General features: G+C 40.1%; 1 long non-coding RNA gene across 1 annotated transcript in view; it reads left to right on the top strand.

The window, feature by feature from the left end:
- LOC126094553 (uncharacterized) overlaps positions 1–11,225 on the top strand; it is a 50,904-nt gene extending 39,679 nt beyond the window's left edge. The window contains exon 3 of the long non-coding RNA XR_007521847.1: positions 11,112–11,225. This is a non-coding gene — a long non-coding RNA (uncharacterized LOC126094553). The remainder of the gene's footprint in view (positions 1–11,111) is intronic.
- The last annotated feature ends 12,089 nt before the right edge of the window (positions 11,226–23,314 follow it).

Genomic DNA, 23,314 nt, shown 5'->3' with positions numbered 1-23,314 from the left:
ATGTCCTTAGGTTAGTTAGGTTTAAGTAGTTCTACGTCTAGTGGACTGATGACTTCAGATATCAAGTCCCATAGTGCTTAGAGCCATTTTTTGGACTTCCTGACACTTAATCTATAGTCGATGTTAACAATTACCTCTTCTTCAGGAACGCTTTTCTTGCCATTGGCAGTCTTTATATCTTCCCTACTTTGACTATCATCAGTTATTTTGCTTCCCAAATACCACAACTCATCTATTATTTTAAGTGTCTCCTTTCCTAATCTAATTACCTCACTATCACCAGATTTAATCCGACTACATTCAATTTTTTTCGTTTTGTTTCTGTTGATGTTCCTATTATGTCCTTTTTTCAAGACATTGTCCATTTCTTTCAACTGCTTTTCCAAGTCCTTTGCTGTCTGTGACAGATTTAAAATCTCATCGGCAAACCTCAAAGTTTTTGTTTCTTCTCCCAAGACTTTAATTCATACTCCCAACTTTTCTTTTTGCTTCTTCTCCCAAGACTTTAATTCATACTCCCAACTTTTCTTTTGTTTCCTTTCCTTCTTGCTCAACATACAGATTGAATTACATCGGGGATAGTCTACAACCCTGTCTCACTCCCTTCTCAGCCACTGCTTCCCTTTCGTACCCCTCGACTCTTACGACTACCATCTGTATCTGTTCAAATTGTAAACAGCCTTTCGCTCCTTGTGTTTCACCCCAAGCGCTTTAGAATTTGAAACAAAGTATTTTAGTCAAGATTGTCAAAAGCTTTATCTAAGTATACAAATGCTATAAACGTAGGTTTGCCTTTCCTTAATCTATCTTCTATGAAAAGTCGTAGGGTAAGTATGGCCTCGCGTGTTCCAATATTTCTCGTGAATCCAAACGGATCTTCGCCGAGGTCGGCTTCTAGCAATTCTTCCATTGTGCTATGAAGGATTTATATTAGTGTATTACATTCGTGACTTAAACTGATAGTTCGGTAATTTTCACACCTGTCATCTCCTTTCCTTGGAATTGGAGTTATTATATCCTTTCTGAAGTCTGAGGGTATTTCGCCTGTCTCACACAGGTTGCTCATCAGATGGAAGAGTTTTTTCATGGCTGGCTCTCCAAAGACTACCGGTAGCTCTAACGCAATGTCTTTTGCCGGGGCCTTGTTTCGCCTTTCAGTGCTTTGTCAAATTCTTCACGCATTATCATCCCTCCATTCTCATCTTCATCTACGTCGTTTTCCGTTTCCATAACATTGTCCTCAATAAGTATACCTCGTCTGTATAGAGCCTCTATATACTCCTCACAACTTTCTGCTTTCCCTTCGTTGTTTCGGACTGGTTTTCCACCTGAGCTCTTGATATTTATACAGGTAATTATTTTTTCTCCGAAATGCCTCATATAGTTTATCTTTCCGAACCATCCTTGAAGTAAGATATGGCAATTCTTGCATCGCCATAAATTTGGAACTATTCTGCACTGATAACTACAGTTTATAAGAGGTGATATTTTAAAAAAATATTAAATATCGCATTCTCCCACAAAATACACTAATGTCTTCACATATATCAAAATATTAAAGAGTGCTCCGTTACATGACCTCACTCAACCAATGCTAACTGGCTATTTCTCCCGTTTCAGTGTGTCTGCCGTACTCCTAATTAAAGAAATGGCTTTTTAGAAATGATCAGGCGAAAAGCTTGTCACGGCACAGATCTAATGGCTTCCGAGTTTTTTTAGCTGTGTACCACATCTAAAATATAAGAAATTATTGCTTTCTCAGGAAGAGACAGGACTTCACAAAAATATGTAAGTATGTTACAATGAAACAAAGTGTGAGCTCTAATGAAAAGATATGAAATGTCGTAATAACCAAACCGGTTGAAATTTGCTTTGAGATAGCGTATTTTAGAGAAATTGGTACTGGAAGTACGCATCGTCACCTCCAGCTAAATTATTCAAAACTGTGCCCTAGCAGGCAAGGTGAATCTCACAGTCGTTTTCGATGTCCGAGGTCCGATACTCATGGAATTCCTCGAGCACGGAAAAACCATTAACAGCGACATGTTCTGTGAATCACGCTGTAGCGTACGTAGGTCCATCAAGAGTTGCTGCTCACAGATTTAGTGATTCTGCTCCATGATAACGCGCTTCCAAACATCTCCAAGGTCACATAAGGTGTAATGACCTAGTTCATATGGGAGCAGCTTGAGTACCCGTCCTACGCACGAACATAGCGTGATACGACTTCCACGGGATTGGTTCGCCAAAAAAACATATTAAAAGGAAGCGTTTCGACTCAGACGACTAGCTGAAGAACACAAGCTCCTCTTACGGCCCCAGGAATTACGGGAACAGGGAATTCTTAGGCTCATGACAGTGGGATAGCCCTGTTCACTCCTCAGGAGATTACTTTTGAATGAAGACCTCAATTATACCCACAGCGTTGTTTCGTACATTTTCTTTTGGACGATGCTCATACTGTTATAATCATGTTACTATTTTATATCAGATATTCAGAACACACATGTACCCAATCTTCTTGGAATATCTTAAGGATAATTTCAAAGAAATGTACCCACACATATAACATAGCAGTTTCCCGTATGTGTTGGAATATCCTTTAAGGACAATTTCATAGAAATGTACCCAGATGTATGAAATAGCTGTTTCTCATATCTGTTGTACCTCATGTTATTACTAAATTAAAATACTACACATTATGATTACAGTATTCTTCAGAACTGTATCACTGTAAATTTGCTTTATATAAATGTTGTTTAAACAACTGTTTTCTTCATAATCCTGAAACAAACATTCAGAAAGAAAATCTCGTTTTACAGCAAGATAACACTTGATTGAGTATCTTTGATTTAACATCTTTTTCTCTGATCATTATTTTCTGATTTTAGTTTGTTATATTGAGAAAATGGAAGGAGAAATCTATATTTAACTTGAAAAATATTTTTATAGACAAGGTCATTATTGATGACCAATACTGACAGTAGAAACTGTCATCTTATGATCTTCAAAAAATTCCTTGGTTACAAATTATGTTCCATTTAGAGTGTCATACTCATGCCATCGTGTCATTATGGTGGTGAATAAACAGTACATTACATACAGATTTGTCAAAAGTACAGTTATATACAGATAAAAAGCACCCTGTGAAAATAGGCATGGTCACACACATAGCACTTCACTGAGGCTTGCTAGCCATAAATAAGATATTTTGATCAGTTATTTTCATATTATACTTCTTCCATTTCCCTTCTCTGTAAACTTTGACTATCACATATTTTTAATAATTTTGACATAATAAACACCAACTTACTTAGCCCAGACTGGTACATGTTATGCACTTTTTCACATACATAATAAATATACTAGAAAGTTCATGAAATAATAATCGTGATGGTGTTTAACTCTGACATTATACGCTGTAGTGTCATAACGTTTGTTACTGGTCCATTCTTGTTTCATACATTTTTAAGTCACAATTGTAACGACTAATCTTTTCCTGATTTAGTAAATTCTAAGGAGAATGCATTCATGCCTGGTATATCTACAATTCTGGAAGGTCCTTTGTATACGAATTGAATTTGCTAATCATATGGCTTATTTCAGTACATTTGTCATGTATTTTGACTAGTACTAAGTTCCCGACTTTGAATATACTATTCTTAGAATTTTTATCATGTCTCCAAATTCTTTCTTCTGCTTTCAGTTTCATTCTGGCTTTCAGGTTTTCTTTCTATTCACCTTACAGAAAGTTCCTTGCATATTCAGAAATATTTTCGTTCGTTGACTACATTCAATCTTTCTGTCTATTAAAATTCCCCAACCGCAAAAACTGTACTAGTATATACAATATAATCTACCTGTTTCATACATTTGCCTTCCTCCCAGATTAGGTGAATGATGCAAAGATGATATGTATGAACGGTTTACAATATGTTTCGTTAATACCTCTCTGCTACATTTTGCAACAAAATTGTTGAACGTTATCTGAAAGTATATGTTTCAGTTTCTTTACGATTAATAAATAATCTTTTGTCAATTTTTGATAATCAGTTTTAGCTGTAGTCTTTCGCAAAGGACTTGATAAACTTCGAAAAAATTTACACTGCTAATAAAATTTACTGAAGTTTTCGATAAAGACCCACAGAGAAATACTGAAATTACTTATATCTGTCCAGTAGGATTAATAGATCGCATTAGTCTCGTACTTGTAGCATTCAAGAATTTTGCCTTTCGGCACACAGTACATAATTTAGTATGTTCTTCTACCTCTCTCAGCAAGGTGGTAAATGAAGTACTTCGAAATATCATATAAGCACATTTCCTAACTCCACAGTGTACCTACACTAAATGAAAGTAATTGCTTAGTTCATTAATGCATATGAACAGCCAACATACTCTCCAAATTTTGGAATCTTTGTCCTTCTGTAGATGTAACTCTCCTCCGTAAATTTTATGAAACCTCAAAATCTCCGGCTTCTCATTGTCAAATTTAGTTCTTTGCGTATTCAGGCAGTCGTCTCCAGTTTGTTAACAACTCATATTCTCACAAATATCTCACTCAACATCTTCCCTCATTTTCAACTCTCTTTTCCCGTTTATCTGCATTTTCAGACAGCCACACAAGGCTCCAGGAACACAAATGTCTTTGCCTTTTACGTTCTTTATTTCGACCCCGAACTGCTGCAAAATGGGTACCCAGTGGATTAACTGAATCTGCAATAACCGGAAATCTTCCAGATATATTGAAGTTCAATAGTCGTCGTAAGTTATGGTTGAGCCCCCGAAAAGAATTCAGAACTTTTAAATTCCCAACCTGTTGCTATTTCCAGACACAGGAAAGTTTCATTCGTACTTACGCAACGTCCTTCTTGTCACAGCAATTTGTTTACGGATAACCTGCATATCTTCTTCCTTTTCTCGGAGAACCTATATTCCTAAGTTAAAATCTGAACTGTCAGTCCCCGTACGACATCGTTCATTCGCATCAGTATGCTATAATATTATTTCTGCAAAAAGATTTTCTTCAAACTTTTAGAATGCAGATTCATATTGTTGCGTCCAAGCAAATGCGCTGTACTTTTCCAGTAAATAATTTAAATGAGGATCGTTAAAGGTTTGTCCTATAGCAAGTTTAGTTAAAATAATGTCATTCTTAGACAAGCTATCGTCTTTTGTTAATATTGGTACTGGACTATTTTTCATTGTACTCGTTTTAGATGGATCTTTTGGTAACCCAGCAATAGTCGTTATATGCACAAAAAACAAAATTTACTATTTCACAAATTTACAGTTTCATAATTTCAAGATTATACCCCATCTTGCTCCCTCCCCCCACCCCAAAACCTTGCCGTTGGTGGGTAGGCTTGCGTGCTTCAGCGATAAAGATAGCCGTACCGTAGGTGCAACCACTGAGGGGTATCTGTTGAGAGGCCAGGCAAACTTGTGCTTCCTGAAGAGGGGCAGCAGCCTTTCCAGTAATTGCAGGGGCAAGTCTTGATGATTGATCTAGCCTTGTAACACTAACCAAAACGGCCTTGCTGTGCTGGTACTGCGAACGGCTCGAAAGCAAGGGGAAACTACAGCCATAATTTTTCCCGATGGCATGCATCTTTACTGTATGGTAAAATGATGATGGCGTCGTCTTGGGTAAAATATTTCGGAGGTAAAATAGTCCCCCATTCGGATCTCCGGTCGGGGACTACTCAAGAGGACGTCATTATCAGGAGAAAGAAAACTGGCGTTCTACGGATCGGAGCGTGGAATGTCGGACTCTTAATCTGGCAGGTAGGTCAGAAAATTTAAAAAAGGAAATGGATAGGTTAAAGTTAGATATAGTGGGAATTAGTGAAGTTCGGTGGCAGGAGGAACAGGACTTTTGGTCAGATGAATACATGGTTATAAATACAAAATCAAATAGGGGTAATGCAGGAGTAGGTTTAATAATGAATAAAAAAATAGGAGTGCGTGTAAGCTACTACAAACAGCATAGTGAACGTATTATTGTGGCCAAGATAACCACGAAGCCCACGCCCACTATAGTAGTACAAATTTATATGCCAACTAGATATGCAAATGACGATGAAATTGATGAAATGTATGATGAGTTAAAAGAAATTATTCAGATAGTGAAGGGAGACGACAATTTAATAGTAATGGGTGACTGGAATTCGACACCAGGAAAAGGGAGAGAAGGAAATGTAGTAGGTGAATATGGATTGGGGGTAAGGAATCCGCCAGGTAGAATTTTGCACATAGCATAACTTAATCATAGCTAACACTTGGTTGAAGAATCATGAAAGAAGGTTGTATACATGGAAGAAGTCGGGAGATACTAGAAGTATCAAATGGTTCAAATGGCTCTGAGCACTATGGGACTTAACATCGGAGGTCTTCAGTCCCCTAGAACTTAGAACTACTTAAACCTAACTAACCTAAGGACATCACAAACATCCACGCTCGAGGCAGGATTCGAACCTGCGACCGTAGCGGTCGCGCGGTTCCAGATTGAAGCGCCTAGAACCGCTCGGCTACTACGGCCGGCACTAGAAGGTATCAGATAGATTATATAATGGTAAGACAGAGATTTAGGAACCAGGTTTTAAATTGTAAGACATTTCCAGGGGCAGATGTGGACTCTGACCACAATCTATTGGTTATGAACTGTAGATCAAAACTGAAGAAACTGCAAAAAGGTGGGCTTTAAGGAGATGGGACCTGGATAAACTGACTAAACCAGAGGTTGTACAGAGTTTCAGAGAGAGCCTAAGGGAACAATTGACAGGAATGGCGGAAAGAAATACAATAGAAGAAGAATGGGTAGCTTTGAGGGATGAAGTAGTGAAGGTAGCAGAGGATCAAGTAGGTAAAAAGACGAGGACTGGTAGAAATCCTTGGCTAACAGAAAAAATATTGACTTTAATTGATGAAAGGAGAAAATATAAAAATGCAGTAAATGAAGCAGGCAAAAAGGAATACAAACGTCTGAAAAATAATATCGACAGGAAGTATAAAATGGCTAAGCAGGGATGGCTAGAGGACAAATGTATTATTGTAGAGGCTTATCTCACTAGGGGTAAGATAGATCTGCCTACAGGAAAATTAAAGAGACCTTTGGAGAAAAGAGAACCACTTGTATGAATATCAAGAGCTCAGATGGAAACCCAGTTCTAAGCAAAGAAGGGAAAGCAGAAAGGTGGAATGATTATACAGAGGGTTTATACAAGGGGGATGTGCTTGAGGACACTATTATGGAAATGGAAGAGGATGTAAATGGAGATGAAATGGGCGATATGATACTGCGTGAAGAGTTTGAGGGAGCACTGAAAGACCTTAGTCGAAACAAGGCCCCAGGAGTAGACAACATTCCATTAGAACTACTGACAGACTTGGGAGAGCCATTCCTGACAAAACTCTAACATCTGGCGAGCAAGATGTATGAGACAGGTGAAATATCCTCAGACTTTAAGAAGAATATAATAATTCCAATCTCAAAGAAAGCACGTGTTGACAGATGTGAAAATTACCGGACTATCAGTTTAAAAAGTCGTGGCTGCAATATACTTACGCGTATTCTTTACACACGAATGGAAAAACTGGTAGAAGCCGACCTCGGGAAAGATCAGCCTGGATTCCGAAGAAGTATTGGAACACATGAGGCAATACAGACACTACGACTTATCTTAGAATTAGATTAAGGAAAGAAAAACCTACGTTTCTAGCATTTGTAGACTTAGAGAAAGCTTTTGACAATATTGACAGGAATACTCTCTTTCAAATTCTGAAGGTGGAAGGGATAAAATACAGGGAGCGAAAGGCTATTTACGATTTGTACAGAAACCAGATTGCAGTTATAAGAGTTGAGGGGCGTGAAAGGGAAGCAGTGGTTGGGAAGGGAGTGAGACAGGGTTGTAGGCCCTCCCCAATGTTATTCAATCTGTATATTGAACAAGCAATAAAGGAAACAAAAGAAAAGTTCGGAGTAGGTATTAAAATCCACGGAGAAGAAATAAAAACTTTGAAGATCGCCGATGACATTGTAATTCTGTCAGAGACAACAAATGACTTGGAAGAAAAATTGAACGGATTGGACAGTGTCTTGAAAGGAGGATATAAGATGAACATGAATAAAAGCGAAACAAGGATAATTGAATGTAGTCGAATTAAATCGGGTGATGGTGAGGGAATTAGATTAGGAAATGAGACACATAAAGTAGTAAAGGGTTTTGCTATTTGGGGAGCAAAATAACTAATGATGGTCGAAGTAGAGAGGATATAAAATGTAGACTGGCAATGGAAAGGAAAGCGTTTCTGAAGAAGAGAAATTTGTTAACATCGAGTATAGATTTAAGAGTCAGGAAGTCGTTTCTGAAAGTATTTGTATGGAGTGTAGCCTTGTATGGAAGTGAAACATGGACGATAAGTAGTTTAGACAAGAAGAGAATAGAAGCTTTCGAAATGTGGTGCTACAGAAGAATGCTGAAGATTAGATGGGTAGATCACATAACTAATGAGGCGGTATTGAGTAGAATTGGGGAGAAGAGAAATTTGTGGCACAACGTGACTAGAAGAAGGGATCGGTTGGTAGGACATGTTCTGAGGCATCAAGCGATCACCAATTTAATATTGGAGGGCAACGTGGAAGGTAAAAATCGTAGAGGGAGACCAAGAGATGAATACACTAAGCAGACTCAGAAGGATGTAGGTTGCAGTAGGTACTGAGAGATGAAGAAGCTTGCACAGGATAGAGTAGCATGGAGAGCTGCATCAAACCAGTCTCTGGACTGAAGACCACATCAAAAACAACAACCTCCTCTTATTAGCGTTTTATATACGTTACCCATTACTTCAAGAGTTTTGCGAAGTATTAGTGGCTATTAAGGGATTGCTCACTTTCATTGAAATTTGCAAACTTACCTTTTTACCAAGGATTTTATTGAGTGCTCTGATAAATACTAATAAATACCGATTTAAAAATCATTTCAGTTAATAAAGATAAGAGAGAATGAAATGAAATGTAAGGATCATGTTGGCAGGGTGATATAAAACAGACTGCCAAAAGAAAACATTGAATTATCGGCCGAATGGAATGAGAGAACAAGGTGGATGGATGATAGAGACCGGTACAGATGACTATAGCGCATAATCCTTGGAAGCAAATGATGATGACGATGAATGTAAGACACACCGAGATCTTTATTTGTGGCGGTGGTAAATTAGTGACATGTAAACTTCTAAATAATTAGTGCAATGGAAACCAAAACTAGTTCATATCAGTTTTACTTTGTAAATGAAAATACCGTGAGGATGAGGCAGCCATAGCACCCTTAGAGTGGTATGTGACTGTGATATGAGGCACATGGTAATAATAACGGAAAATGAATGATATTAATATTGAATCCAGTCATTTCAGTTGCCCTAGGGATGATTTATGACAGACCTGATGAAATTTTGGCCCTGGGGACGAAGATGGGAAGAATTGCGAAGTAGCCCTGGAATGCGTGGAGCAATTTTAACCGTCGGCCGCGGTGGCCGTGCGGTTCTGGCGCTGCAGTCCGGAACCACGGGACTGCTACGGTCGCAGGTTCGAATCCTGCCTCGGGCATGGGTGTGTGTGTGATGTCCTTAGGTTAGTTAGGTTTAAGTAGTTCTAAGTTCTAGGGGACTTATGACCTAAGATGTTGAGTCCCATAGTGCTCAGAGCCATTTGAGCCATTTTGAGCAATTTTAACCACGTTTATGACGCACAACATTTGATTGGGACAAGTAAAGAAACAGGCAGAAACAGACATCATGGTCTTTACCCTATGTCATTGTGTCGGTTGCTGTCACAAATACACTGATCAGCCAGAACATTATGATCACCGACCTGTTACCGACATAAGTCCATTCAGTCAACAGGAGTGGAAAATTGGCAAGGAATGACTGCTAGCCAGTCATAGGAACAGTGCATGTAGTATCAGTGAGCGTGCTGCCCGTGTGTAGAGTGGGGAAGGCGCGTGATCTATAAGAGGTTGGCAGAGGGCAGACTGTGGTGGCCCAAAAGCTTGGCACGAGCATTTCAAAAACTGCACGACTTGTGGGGTGTTCAAGGATTGCTGTGATGACCGTCTTCATGTGGCGAAATCAAGGTGAAACCACGTCCAGATGTCGTGGAGTTGGGCGGCCGTCATTCATTACAGATGTCAGATGTCGCAGGCTCGGCAGACTGTAAAACAGGACAGGCGGCCAACTGTGGCGGAACTAACGTCAGACTTTAATGGTGGGTGCAAGTGTGTCTGAACGCACAGTACACCGAACACTCTTAACGATGGGCCTCTGCAGCCGACGATCCATGCAGGTTCTAATGTTAACACCACGACGTCGGCAACTACTACTAAATTGGGAACATGATCGTCGGCAGTGGACGTTGGAGCAGTGGCAGAGCGTAGGATAGTCTGATGAATCCCGATACCTTCTTCATCATGCTGATGGGAGGGCGCAGATCCGTCGTCTTCCAGGGGAACAGCTGCTTGAGGTGTACAGCGGGGTCGAGACAAGCTGGCGGAGGCTCCATTATCCTCTGGGGGAATATTCACGTGGGCACCCGTGGCTCCAGTGGAGTTGGTACAAGTACCATGACGGGCAAGGAGTTTCGTACACTGGTTGCAGACCACGTACACCCTTTCATGACAATCATCTTTCCTGGTGGAAATGACAATTTTCAAGAAGATAACGCGCCATGTCACAAGGCCAGTCGATGTAGATTGGTTTGAAGAACACAGTGGCGAATTCCAACCGACGTGCTGGCTCCCCAACTCACCAGATCTGAACACGATAGAACGCATCTGGGATGTTACTAAATGTGGCGTCAGAGATTGTCGTACCCTCCACGGAATTTCTGAGAAATACGTGACTTGTGTGAGCAGATGTAGTGCCAACTTCCACTAGAGACCTCATTGCTTTTTACGCCACGAGCCGTCGCTGCTGTTATCCGTGCCAAAGGTGAACATATCGGCTGTGACGCAGGTGATCATAATATCCTGGTTGACCAATTTATGTTCTAGAATAATGCATAAATAGATATTTAGTAGTAATTATTAAATCATATTATAATATTTTTGCATAAACAGTTTTTACAGACTGCCGGAGGCGAGACAAGAGCGCTGAAGTCAATTCTCACAATACCAGCCCTCCTATATAACATCGGAATGTATTGCATCTTTGGCCAGATGGTAAATGACCAGGTAAGTCTATAGCCGCTTGACTATCAGCGACTGCGCCTACGTTAGCCACCCCACTGGCAAGCAAAGTCTTTCAGCTGAGCTGGGGAAATCACAAACCAGTTACACTTTGTTGTTAGATCCCGTTGCTAGCCCTGTCCTCACGGACAAATATGTGCAATAAGAAGTAGAAGTACCAGTGGATGAAGTATTATTCATCAATAAATAGCGTTTGTGTGTAGTGTCACTTGGTAAATTTTGCACAAGGTTCAGTCTACAGTGGACGCAGCAAGATTCTAAAGAAAATCACAGTGAAGGGGTCGGAAGGTCGATTGTTTGAAGAAATATGATACAGCCTAACAACTCAGAAGGTTTTAACTTCAGTGAAAATGACCACGAATGCCTGCAGACCTACATATTACAAAACATCCTACTTAAAGATGACAGTCAATATTAATGTGGTTAATCGCAGCATCAGAGTGTTATATCTTAACTAAGACAATTAGTAGCGGGCATTTTACAATAAAGTGCTCCTCAAATATCCGCTCTAAGTACATAACTGAAATTATTGCAACGAACAAACGTCTCCCCACAACTGTCTTCTGTGTCCATCACCTTCGTATGAGTACCCTGGAGAAAAAACTCAAACAGTTTCTTCAAATGTGGACTATTTTACAATTTTTAGTCGGACTGTCACCCAAATATCAATGATCTCAATCTAGGACATACGACTACGTACAAGTTATATAATGCCGCTACGTGTTCTGCAAAAATATCGGAAAATATTAGTCCTGTAGGCAAATTACGTATGACACCGTAATGTTTTCCAGTCACGTAATGCGGTTTTTATCAGCGTCGTTACACTTACTAATTTTACCACACATAAACAAAAGTTACATCATTATCACGTGATGAATTTACAATACATACGTTGAAGTTGATAAGGCTTGAGTAATGGCGGGTGGCTACAATTAAACTTTCCCTATTTAACGGAAACTAATTACTATACTAGAACCAAACTTGGTAGCATTAATGTCAAGGACGTGGGGAAGAGAAACAATGCAGAATCAATTCAGTCGAAATATTTTCAATGTGCTGCCACGGTACACCATGCCGTTACATACCGGTACCATTACTGCAACAAAAAGGGTCAATATGGCGCCCATCAAGTGTCCAGAAGTGCCAGAAAGCGCAGGACTGCATTCTGAACAGCAGAACGAAACATGTACGTAGGTACTCTGGTTAACCTCTCTTGATATGCTGTGCTTCATATCAGCGTGTGTGTGTGAATGTTCTCCTGGTAAACATTGTCCTTCAGGTAGCCCCACAACCAGAAATCACAGGAAGTGAGATCAGGTGATCGTGCCGGCCAAGCGTTTGGAAACGATCGGCTGATTATTCGCTCATTTCCTAAGGTGTTTCTGAGAAGTAGGTGAACTTCACGAACGATGAGCGGTGGGGTCCCATCTTGCATAAAAACTGTTGAGTTCAATGCCTCTCTCTCGTACAGAGCGGGTATGACATGCTGGCGAAGCACATCGCACAGCACTTTTTTGGTTCTTGAGCTCCAACTTGTTCAAAAGAGAATGGGCCAATGAAGAACGTACCCGTGAAGCCATATCATACAGTGACACGTGCACCATACAGAGGAACGTCATGCACTGTGGCTGGAGGTGAAGATTCCGATACTCGGCAATTCTGTTTGTTCACCTCACTCGTCAGAGAAAAATGTCTCTCCATAGGATGGTCCAGGGCTAGCCCTCGTCAACATCAATCCTTGTGAGAAAGTGGAGAGCGTCTTGTGGTGCAAGCTGCTAAGCGATATGGATCTCGTATGGATGCCGTTTGAGTATGGTTCGAAGCACTTTCCATGCAGTGGACCACGAGATGTTCAACTGTCTTGACACAGCATGCGCTCTGCCTCACGATCGAAAATTGCGCATAACGTTGTCTGCCTTAGCAACAGCGATTTCATCAACCGCCTGTGGTGCAACCGGTCTCGGCCTCTTCACGGAGCACGCCCTGTTCTACAGCTGATTCTAACTTCTTCATTACGCTCCGCACGGCAGGTGGAGAAAGAGGACCCGTCCGTAATTCTTTCAAAAAAAATGTTCAAATGTGTGTGAAATCTTGTGGTACTTAACTACTAAGGTCATCAGTCCCTAAGCTTACACACTACTTAACCTAAATTATCCTAAGGACAAACACACACACCCATGCCCGAGGGAGGACTCGAACCTCCGCCGGGACCAGCCGCACAGTCCATGACTGTACGTAATTCTTTCAGCCGGCGATATTCCCGAAGTGCTGCTGTAGTATTACTGTTGTTTTGATAATAGAGATTCACAAATAATTCCCTACTCCTTTCGTCCAAGCTCATATTGACACGCCACCAAGTGCACAGCGACTGGTCAGGTGTGTGAGACAGTGAATCACGATGACTGATCATTACACCTGGTGGCCGTAGTTAGAACTAAACGGTGCCGTTGTGACGCATGGAAATCTTGCACCTCATACTCTGGACATTAATGGTATCATACTTGGTACTCGTACGGCAATTAGTTTTCGTGTTATAACATGTTAAACAGGGAGAGTTTAATTATAACCTTCCGGTAGTTTCTGCCATCCGTCTGTAACCCAATTTCATCCTGTAATACTCCCAGTCCTTAGTACTCCCAGTGAGGATGGATAAGGAATGCTTGAAAATGACAGTAAATTTTACGTAGATTATTCTGCAAAATAGCTGTAAGAAATACGTGCTTGTACTACGCTAAATAAATGAGACGCTGCAATAAATACGTATCATTAACATACATTATCAGTGTGCGATGTTGCCATAAGACTACTCCTAGTATCTCCTAAACGATAGGGGAAAAATCCGAAATTTAAAATGTAAAAAACAGTTACTACTGCTAGTGTAGGATGGGCATAGGATACACATGGACCTTATTTGAATCAAATTTAAGATGATGATGATTTACAAGAAACTATCCACACTTGATTTACCTGACAGCAGGCGTGAAAGTCATTGCCCAGTCGCTTGTGGGCATGCTAGCTGCCAATGTCTCGCATTCATGTATGTCTTACGGTGTCCAACTGTGGAGGGAAAAGCAGTGTTCGGTGTTCAGTTTGCTGCCTCAGTGTCTGACTCGAGCTCCATAATAGGAAACAGCAGAGGCTAGCAGGTTTTTGTCTAATCAGAGCAGCTGGCTTAACAATTTATTTAAGTCGAAAAGCAACTCTGTCAATAGGCAGATCCAGTCTGACATATCTTGATCACACCAGTAGTATATTGGTGATGTATAGTGTAAGCAAGTGTTCTTGCCTGGGAGGCTGAAAAACGCTTTGACGCCCATATTCTTTAATTGATAGGTGTTTTAAAGGTGTGGTTATGTATCAGCCAAAGGGCAATCCTGGCTGTATGTTTTCGTATTTTGCGTAGGCGTGATGCTTTCAGGATTAAATAATTTGGATATATCCAAGAACTGAAACAGCCTTCCAATGTAAATATGGCATGTTGTTCAAAAAAATGGTTCAAGTGGCTCTGAGCACTATGTGACTTAACTGCTGAGGTCATCAGTCGCCTAGAACTTAGAACTAATTAAATCTAACTAACCTAAGGACATCACACACATCCATGACCGAGGCAGGATTCGAACCTGCGACCGTAGCGGTCGCTCGGCTCCAGACTATGGCATGTTGTTCTCTTCCGATTAATTTCTTTGTCATCAGTTTCCACTGTAGGATGTACCACCTGTACAAAGATGTCTTAGAGACTTCTATCATGTTTAAAGGGCTGGACTTCAAGACTTACCTAGAATCCTTCTCCTTGCATGTTTCTCGTCTGTCGTTAGAGCAGTAACAGGTTCAATAACTTCTCCTCTGTCTGAGTCACGAAATCGAAGCACAAATCGATTCATTCATTTCTCAGCTTTACAGTAGTCGACAGATATCAGACAATTAAAGGAATGCATAATTTGTAAGTGGGCAAAAAGTGAAGCACTGGTTATCACATTATACAAACTCGAATGTTTTAACAGAGGCCATATGTAACCAATAACATGACGTCATTTCAATCTGCGGAATAGCATATATGTCAACAAATGCTGGTATTTTCCGTTCATTCTACGTTTTAGCACTAAAATCGAAACTCCTTAATATTCATTGGTCTTTCGAAGGCAGTGTTAAGGTCGTTAGAAATGCTGAACAACTGAGAGAGCTACATGTCTGTATCGTTACTCTAAGATGTTATATACACTTATCTTGAGGCTGTTGTTGACACATGATGCAAAAGCACCCTGCAGGGAATAACACGATATCTTTTTAATACTGTTGCACAATGTTCATGTCGATTTATTTGTTCGTTTAAACACTAAAATTGTATTTCCTTAGTGGTGAATAGCTTTGTGAAGAAAGTGTTAATATCACTAAAAACAATGAATAACAGAGAGCCGCACATGTGTATTTCGGTTCTGATGTGCTATGTACAGTCGTGGACAAAACGAGCGAGACCCCTCGCCTTTTCGTTATGCAGATCCACACAGCTTTAAAGTCTGCTACACAGCATAACAGGCGAGGTGACGAAGTGCTACCAACATACTATGCACAGGCGTGAAATTGAAAAACTATCCGAACTTTGTCAGACTGTTTTCAATCATATGTAAGACTATATTAATGCTGATTAGCGTGTGAAACAAAACACGTCAAAAATATAAACGAAAGAAGAAACGCTAGTTAGTATGAACTGTACTAATAAAAATGAATTTCAGCTTATCGAGATAAGATAGCATAAGAGAGCATAGTAAGACAAAGTACCGCAGATCGTTACGAATTAGCATAACATTATGCGCATTCGGCCGCGAAACGGTCTGTGACAACGTTCAGACCAGTAATGCTCGATTACCGTTGCTGACCTACCATGAATGTGTGCAAATTTAGCAATGCGTGACGATTCATAACGAAATTCAGTTAAAAATCATTCAGTGCCACGCTTAAGTCAATTCAGTTATTGACAGAAGCGGAAAATGTAGTCGGTAACAAGTACGAAATTCTACAAAGGTTTCATATTGACATCCACAGGGCTCCGGTACAGAAAAAAGGTAGCAAAAAACGTATTGGAAGCGCGAGAATTTCTTAAAATTGCTTTACTGATAGTCTATCTGCCTCCATCGGGATTAGAACCAAAAACACACCAGACCTCCCTTGGAGTAGCAAACACCTTTCACTACGTTAGCAAAAAACCCAGGCAAAGAGCGCTCTATTATTACCCCAGACACGAATAACATTTCGCAATGAAAATGGGAAAATGATCTGCAGTTTCTGTCGCATAGAGCTTTCTGGACTTAAAAACATGAATTGTCTACCTTTATGTCACCGCTTATGTGACAATCATTAGGGATGTTTATCTAAATAACAAAATACTGTTATTAGCGAGTAAATTTAATAGGATAATTCTGCACCACCCCAGGAAATAAATGGCTACATAACTGCCAAACGTATTCTACAATGTTTAGAATTCTCCATTAGACTCACCACAGCCAGAAAAGTTCATTAGTGGAAGTGTGTCTTAAGCAATGGGAATGCTGGCACTTCCAAAACGCGGTGGCATTAATACTGGGATCAGAATTACCACGTGTATAGGAAAATGGATTTTATTTGCATTCCTGTAAATCTGATTTGGATCGAAAGCGTAGCTATGATTAATATACTGATGTATCGACTGCAACTAGAACATTTCGAATAAAGAGTAGGGGGAATTATTTATGCGGCATTGATCTTCAGTAACTGTCGTAGCATTTTCGTTGCTAGGATTTCGTCACCTAAATCGGTAAAAATGGAAACTTACTAGTCTCACTTTCTTGACCGTCTATCTGTATACCAAACCCTTAAAACCTGTTTACCTTGAATACGGGTAGACATAATATGCGGAAATGTATCGCACTTCCTGCGTTATACGGTCCCTCGGTTGTGTAAAAAAGTGAGCCTCTATGTCAACGCATTCTAAAGGTACGACAGTTTATGTAAAGAAAATTTACGCGAGAGCTCAAAAAATGGCTCTAAGTACTATGCGGCCAACTGCTGGTCATCAGTCCCCTAGACCTAGAACTACTTAAACCTACCTAACCTAACACACATCGATGCCCGGGGAAGAATTCGAACAGCGCAAGCAGCCGCGCTGTCTGCGATATGACGCCGCGCCGGCAAACTGTTAATATCATCTGGTGTTGCTAAAAAGTTATTCACTTCTGGTGAACGATTTTCTGAGCAGTTAATTTAATGTAGAATAACTAAAATACATTTGATGTTACGAAGAGGAAGGACGCCTAATTCATTTCCCCTCGTCTTTATTTATGATGTTAGATTCGTAATCTGAGCATACGTACTATCCATAACCACACTTTAGCGCTACGTCATAGTCACAGATATGCGAATACAACACATTGGCTTATACTTGTGGTATTTCGTTACCCACGAAGTGGCAGCAGACGATGCTGTGGCGTCTTTGAAGTGCGAGCTTCGCCAATGCTAGCTATCTCAGCACATCAGCTGAGCGAACGTTTTCTTCCTGCTGCTAGTGTAATGGACAATGGCAACACCGTAGATTATGTTTGACAACTATGTGACCATCTCTTTACGTTCTTGAGTGGTTCATAATTACGTTAGTAAATCCACTCGATATTTTTATATCCTTTAAATTACATTTGCTACATGATTCGCACTGAAGACGTAGGAAATGTATGTTATTTGGTCCAGGAAGCATGTTACAACAGGAATTGCTGCTTACATTGACATTTATGTTGCGAATTAGTCGTCTTATCCATCACAGGCACAACGAGGATACTCGGTTTTGCTACAGTTATTTCATAGCTTAGTAACGATCTGCGGTACTTTGTCTTACTAAAACAGTTAAATTATCTCGATAAGCTGAAATTCATTTTTATTAGTACGGTTCATTCTAATTAGCGTTTCTTCTTTCTTTTATATCTTATATTTACGTGTTGTATTCAACACACTAATCAGCATTAATATAGTCTTACACATGACTGAAAAAAGTCTGACAAAGTTAGGATAGTTTTTCAATTACACACCTGTGCGTAGTATGTTGGTAGTACTTCGTCGCCTTGCTTGTTACGCTGTGTAGCAGACCTTTCAGCTGTGCGGATCAGCATAACGAAAAGGCGATGGGCCTCGCTCGTTTTGTCTAAGACTGTACACACATCACAAATGACTTGTTAACAAGTGATACAAACCCGAATGTTTTACCAATGTCATCCTGTGAGGAATAAGATTACGTCCTTTTCATCTTCTGGAATAACACCATTTGACAAATACAGTTTCGATGCCAGTTTTACCTTTTAATACTAAAATTAGAACACCTTAATGCTGATTTATTATTCCCAGTAGCACTTGGTAGCACTTGGTCGCCTTGCCTGTTACGCTGTGTAGCAGACATTTAAGCTGTGCGGATCAGCATAACGAAAAGGCGAAGGGCCTCGCTCGTTTTGTCTAAGACTGCACACACATCACAAATGACTTGTTAACATGTGATACAAACCCGAATGTTTTACCAATGTCATCCTGTGAGGAATAAGATTACGTCCTTTTTATCTTCTGGAATAACTCCATTTGACAAATACAGTTTCGATGCCAGTTTTACATTTTAATACTAAAATTAGAACTCCTTAATGCTGATTTATTATTCCCAGTAGCACTTGGTAGCACTTGGTCGCATTGCCTGTTACGCTGTGTAGCAGACCTTTCAGCTGTGTGGATCAGCATAACAAAAAGGCGAGGGGACTCGCTCGTTTTGTCTAAGACTGTACACACATCACAAATGACTTGTTAACATGTGATACAAACCCGAATGTTTTACCAATGTCAACCTGTGAGGAATACGATGACGTCCTTTTCATCTTCTGGAATAACTCCATTTGACAAATACAGTTTCGCTGCCAGTTTTACCTTTTAATACTAGAATTAGAACTCCTTAATGCTGATTTATTATTGCCAGTAGCACTTGGTAGCACTTGGTCGCCTTGCCTGTTACGCTGTGTAGCAGACCTTTAAGCTGTGCGGATCAGCATAACGAAAAGGCGAGGGGCCTCGCTCGTTTTGTCTAAGACTGTACACACATCACATATGACTTGTTAACATGTGATACAAACCCGAATGTTTTACCAATGTCATCCTGTGAGGAATTAGATGACGTCCTTTTTATCTTCTGGAATAACTCCATTTGACAAATACAGTTTCGATGCCAGTTTTACATATTAATACTAAAATTAGAACTCCTTAATGCTGATTTATTATTGCCAGTAGCACTTGGTAGCACTTGGTTGCCTTGCCTGTTACGCTGTGTAGCAGACCTTTAAGCTGTGCGGACCAGCATAACGAAAAGGTGAGGGGCCTCGCTCGTTTTGTCTAAGACTGTACACACATCACAAATGACTTGTTAACAAGTGATACAAACCCGAATGTTTTACCAATGTCATCCTGTGAGGAATAAGATTACGTCCTTTTCATCTTCTGGAATAACTCCATTTGACAAACACAGTTTCGATGCCAGTTTTACCTTTTAATACTAAAATTAGAACACCTTAATGCTGATTTATTATTCCCAGTAGCACTTGGTAGCACTTGGTCGCCTTGCCTGTTACGCTGTGTAGCAGACATTTAAGCTGTGCGGATCAGCATAACGAAAAGGCGAAGGGCCTCGCTCGTTTTGTCTAAGACTGCACACACATCACAAATGACTTGTTAACATGTGATACAAACCCGAATGTTTTACCAATGTCATCCTGTGAGGAATAAGATTACGTCCTTTTTATCTTCTGGAATAACTCCATTTGACAAATACAGTTTCGATGCCAGTTTTACATTTTAATACTAAAATTAGAACTCCTTAATGCTGATTTATTATTGCCAGTAGCACTTGGTAGCACTTGGTCGCCTTGCCTGTTACGCTGTGTAGCAGACCTTTAAGCTGTGTGGATCAGCATAACGAAAAGGCGAGGGGACTCGCTCGTTTTGTCTAAGACTGTACACACATCACAAATGACTTGTTAACATGTGATACAAACCCGAATGTTTTACCAATGTCAACCTGTGAGGAATACGATGACGTCCTTTTCATCTTCTGGAATAACTCCATTTGACAAATACAGTTTCGCTGCCAGTTTTACCTTTTAATACTAGAATTAGAACTCCTTAATGCTGATTTATTATTGCCAGTAGCACTTGGTAGCACTTGGTCGCCTTGCCTGTTACGCTGTGTAGCAGACCTTTAAGCTGTGCGGATCAGCATAATGAAAAGGCGAGGGGCCTCGCTCGTTTTGTCTAAGACTGTACTCACGTCACAAATGACTTGTTAACATGTGATACAAACCCGAATGTTTTACCAATGTCATCCTGTCAGGAATAAGATGACGTCCTTTTCATCTTCTGGAATAACTCCATTTGACAAATACAGTTTCGAAACCAGTTTTACCTTTTCATACTAAAATTAGAACTCCTTAATGCTGATTTATTATTGCCAGTAGCACTTGGTAGCACTTGGTTGCCTTGCCTGTTACGCTGTGTAGCAGACCTTTAAGCTGTGCGGATCAGCATAACGAAAAGGTGAGGGGCCTCGCTCGTTTTGTCTAAGACTGTACACACATCACATATGACTTGTTAACAAGTGATACAAACCCGAATGTTTTACCAATGTCATCCTGTGAGGAATAAGATTACGTCTTTTTCAGCTTCTGGAATAACTCCATTTGACAAATACAGTTTCGCTGCCAGTTTCACCTTTTAATACTAAAATTATAACTCCTTAATGCTGATTTATTATTGTCAGTAGCACTTGGTAGCACTTGGTCGCCTTGCCTGTTACGCTGTGTAGCAGACCTTTAAGCTGTGCGGATCAGCATAACGAAAAGGTGAGGGGCCTCGCTCGTTTTGTCTAAGACTGTACACACATCACAAATGACTTGTTAACAAGTGATACAAACCCGAATGTTTTACCAGTGTCATCCTGTGAGGAATAAGATTACGTCCTTTTCATCTTCTGGAATAACTCCATTTGACAAATACAGTTTCACTGCCAGTTTTACCTTTTAGTATTAAAATTAGAACTCCTTAATGCTGATTTATTATTCCCAGTAGCACTTGGTAGCACTTGGTCGCCTTGCCTGTTATGCTGTGTAGCAGACCTTTAAGCTGTGCGGATCAGCATAACGAAAAGGCGAGGAGCCTCGCTCGTTTTGTCTAAGACTGTACTCACGTCACAAATGACTTGTTAACATGTGATACAAGCCAGAATGTGGTACCAATGTCATCCTGTGAGGAATAAGATGACGTCCTTTTCATCTTCTGGAATAACTCCATTTGACAAATACAGTTTCGCTGCCAGTTTTACCTTTTAATACTAAAATTAGAACTCCTTAATGCTGATTTATTATTCCCAGTAGCACTTGGTAGCACTTGTTCGCCTTGCCTGTTACGCTGTGTAGCAGACCTTTAAGCTGTGCGGATCAGCATAATGAAAAGGCGAGCGGCCTCGCTCGTTTTTCTAAGACTGTACTCACGTCACAAATGACTTGTTAACATGTGATACAAACCCGAATGTTTTACCAATGTCATCCTGTCAGGAATAAGATGACGTCCTTTTCATCTTCTGGAATAACTCCATTTGACAAATACAGTTTCGCTGCCAGTTTTACCTTTTCATACTAAAGTTAGAACTCCTTAATGCTGATTTATTATTGCCAGTAGCACTTGGTAGCACTTGGTTGCCTTGCCTGTTACGCTGTGTAGCAGACCTTTAAGCTGTGCGGACCAGCATAACGAAAAGGTGAGGGGCCTCGCTCGTTTTGTCTAAGACTGTACACACATCACAAATGACTTGTTAACAAGTGATACAAACCCGAATGTTTTACCAATGTCATCCTGTGAGGAATAAGATTACGTCCTTTTCATCTTCTGGAATAACTCCATTTGACAAATACAGTTTCGATGCCAGTTTTACCTTTTAATACTAAAATTAGAACTCCTTAATGCTGATTTATTATTCCCAGTAGCACTTGGTAGCACTTGGTCCCCTTGCCTGTTACGCTGTGTAGCAAACCTTTAAGCTGTGCGGATCAGCATAACGAAAAGGCGAGGGGCCTCGCTCGTTTTGTCTATGACTGTATACAAATCACAAATGACTTGTTAACATGTGATACAAACCCGAATGTTTTACCAATGTCATCCTTTGAGGAATAAGATGACGTCCTTTTCATCTTCTGGAATAACTCCATTTGACAAATACAGTTTCGCTGCCAGTTTTACCTTTTAATACTAAAATTAGAACTCCTTAATGCTGATTTATTATTCCCAGTAGCACTTGGTAGCACTTGGTCGCCTTGCCTGTTACGCTGTGTAGCAGACCTTTAAGCATGATACTCTATTACTCGGTGTTTTGCCTATTTTTAAGTCAAAAATATGGAAACATATAAAAAAATTGAAATACGGAACATAGTAAAAATACGGATACGAAATAGAAAATCAAGATATTCAGTATTTCTAAAGAAAGAGTAATCTAAATTAATGAACTTTAATGTAACCAATAGATAGATATAGGAGAAATATGTCACCATATATATGTGTTTTTAATAGCGGAAAAGTGAAGCAATCTAGAGAGACATGGTGTCAAATGCTATATTCCTATAGAAGTTAATCATACTCCGTCATAATAGGCGCATCGAGAAAAATTTATGAACGAAACTCTGGAAACCAGTTAAAGGAAAATATTTATAAAAGCTTATGGAAAATATAGTGATGTTAACTCTATTTCTCGAGAAACGTGAAAATTAAGATGGTATGAATTTCGTGCTAAAAGGTGTAGGCAATACCAGCGTTTGTCGACAAGGATATTATGCCGGAGGCTTACAACGACGTCATATTATTCCTCGCAGGACGCTATTGATAAAACATTAGGGTTTGCATCATCTTTTAACATGTGCTTCTCGGTGTCAATAAGTGGCGTGGGAAGGGGTAATACAGATCTCACTGCGTAATTCACTGAAGAGCCAAAGACACTGGTACACCTGCCTAATATCGTGTGGTGCCCCCTCGAGCATGCTGAA

Source organism: Schistocerca cancellata, chromosome 8, assembly GCF_023864275.1.
Source record: "Schistocerca cancellata isolate TAMUIC-IGC-003103 chromosome 8, iqSchCanc2.1, whole genome shotgun sequence".
NCBI lineage: Eukaryota > Metazoa > Arthropoda > Insecta > Orthoptera > Acrididae > Schistocerca > Schistocerca cancellata.
This window is presented reverse-complemented; position numbering and strand designations above follow the sequence as displayed.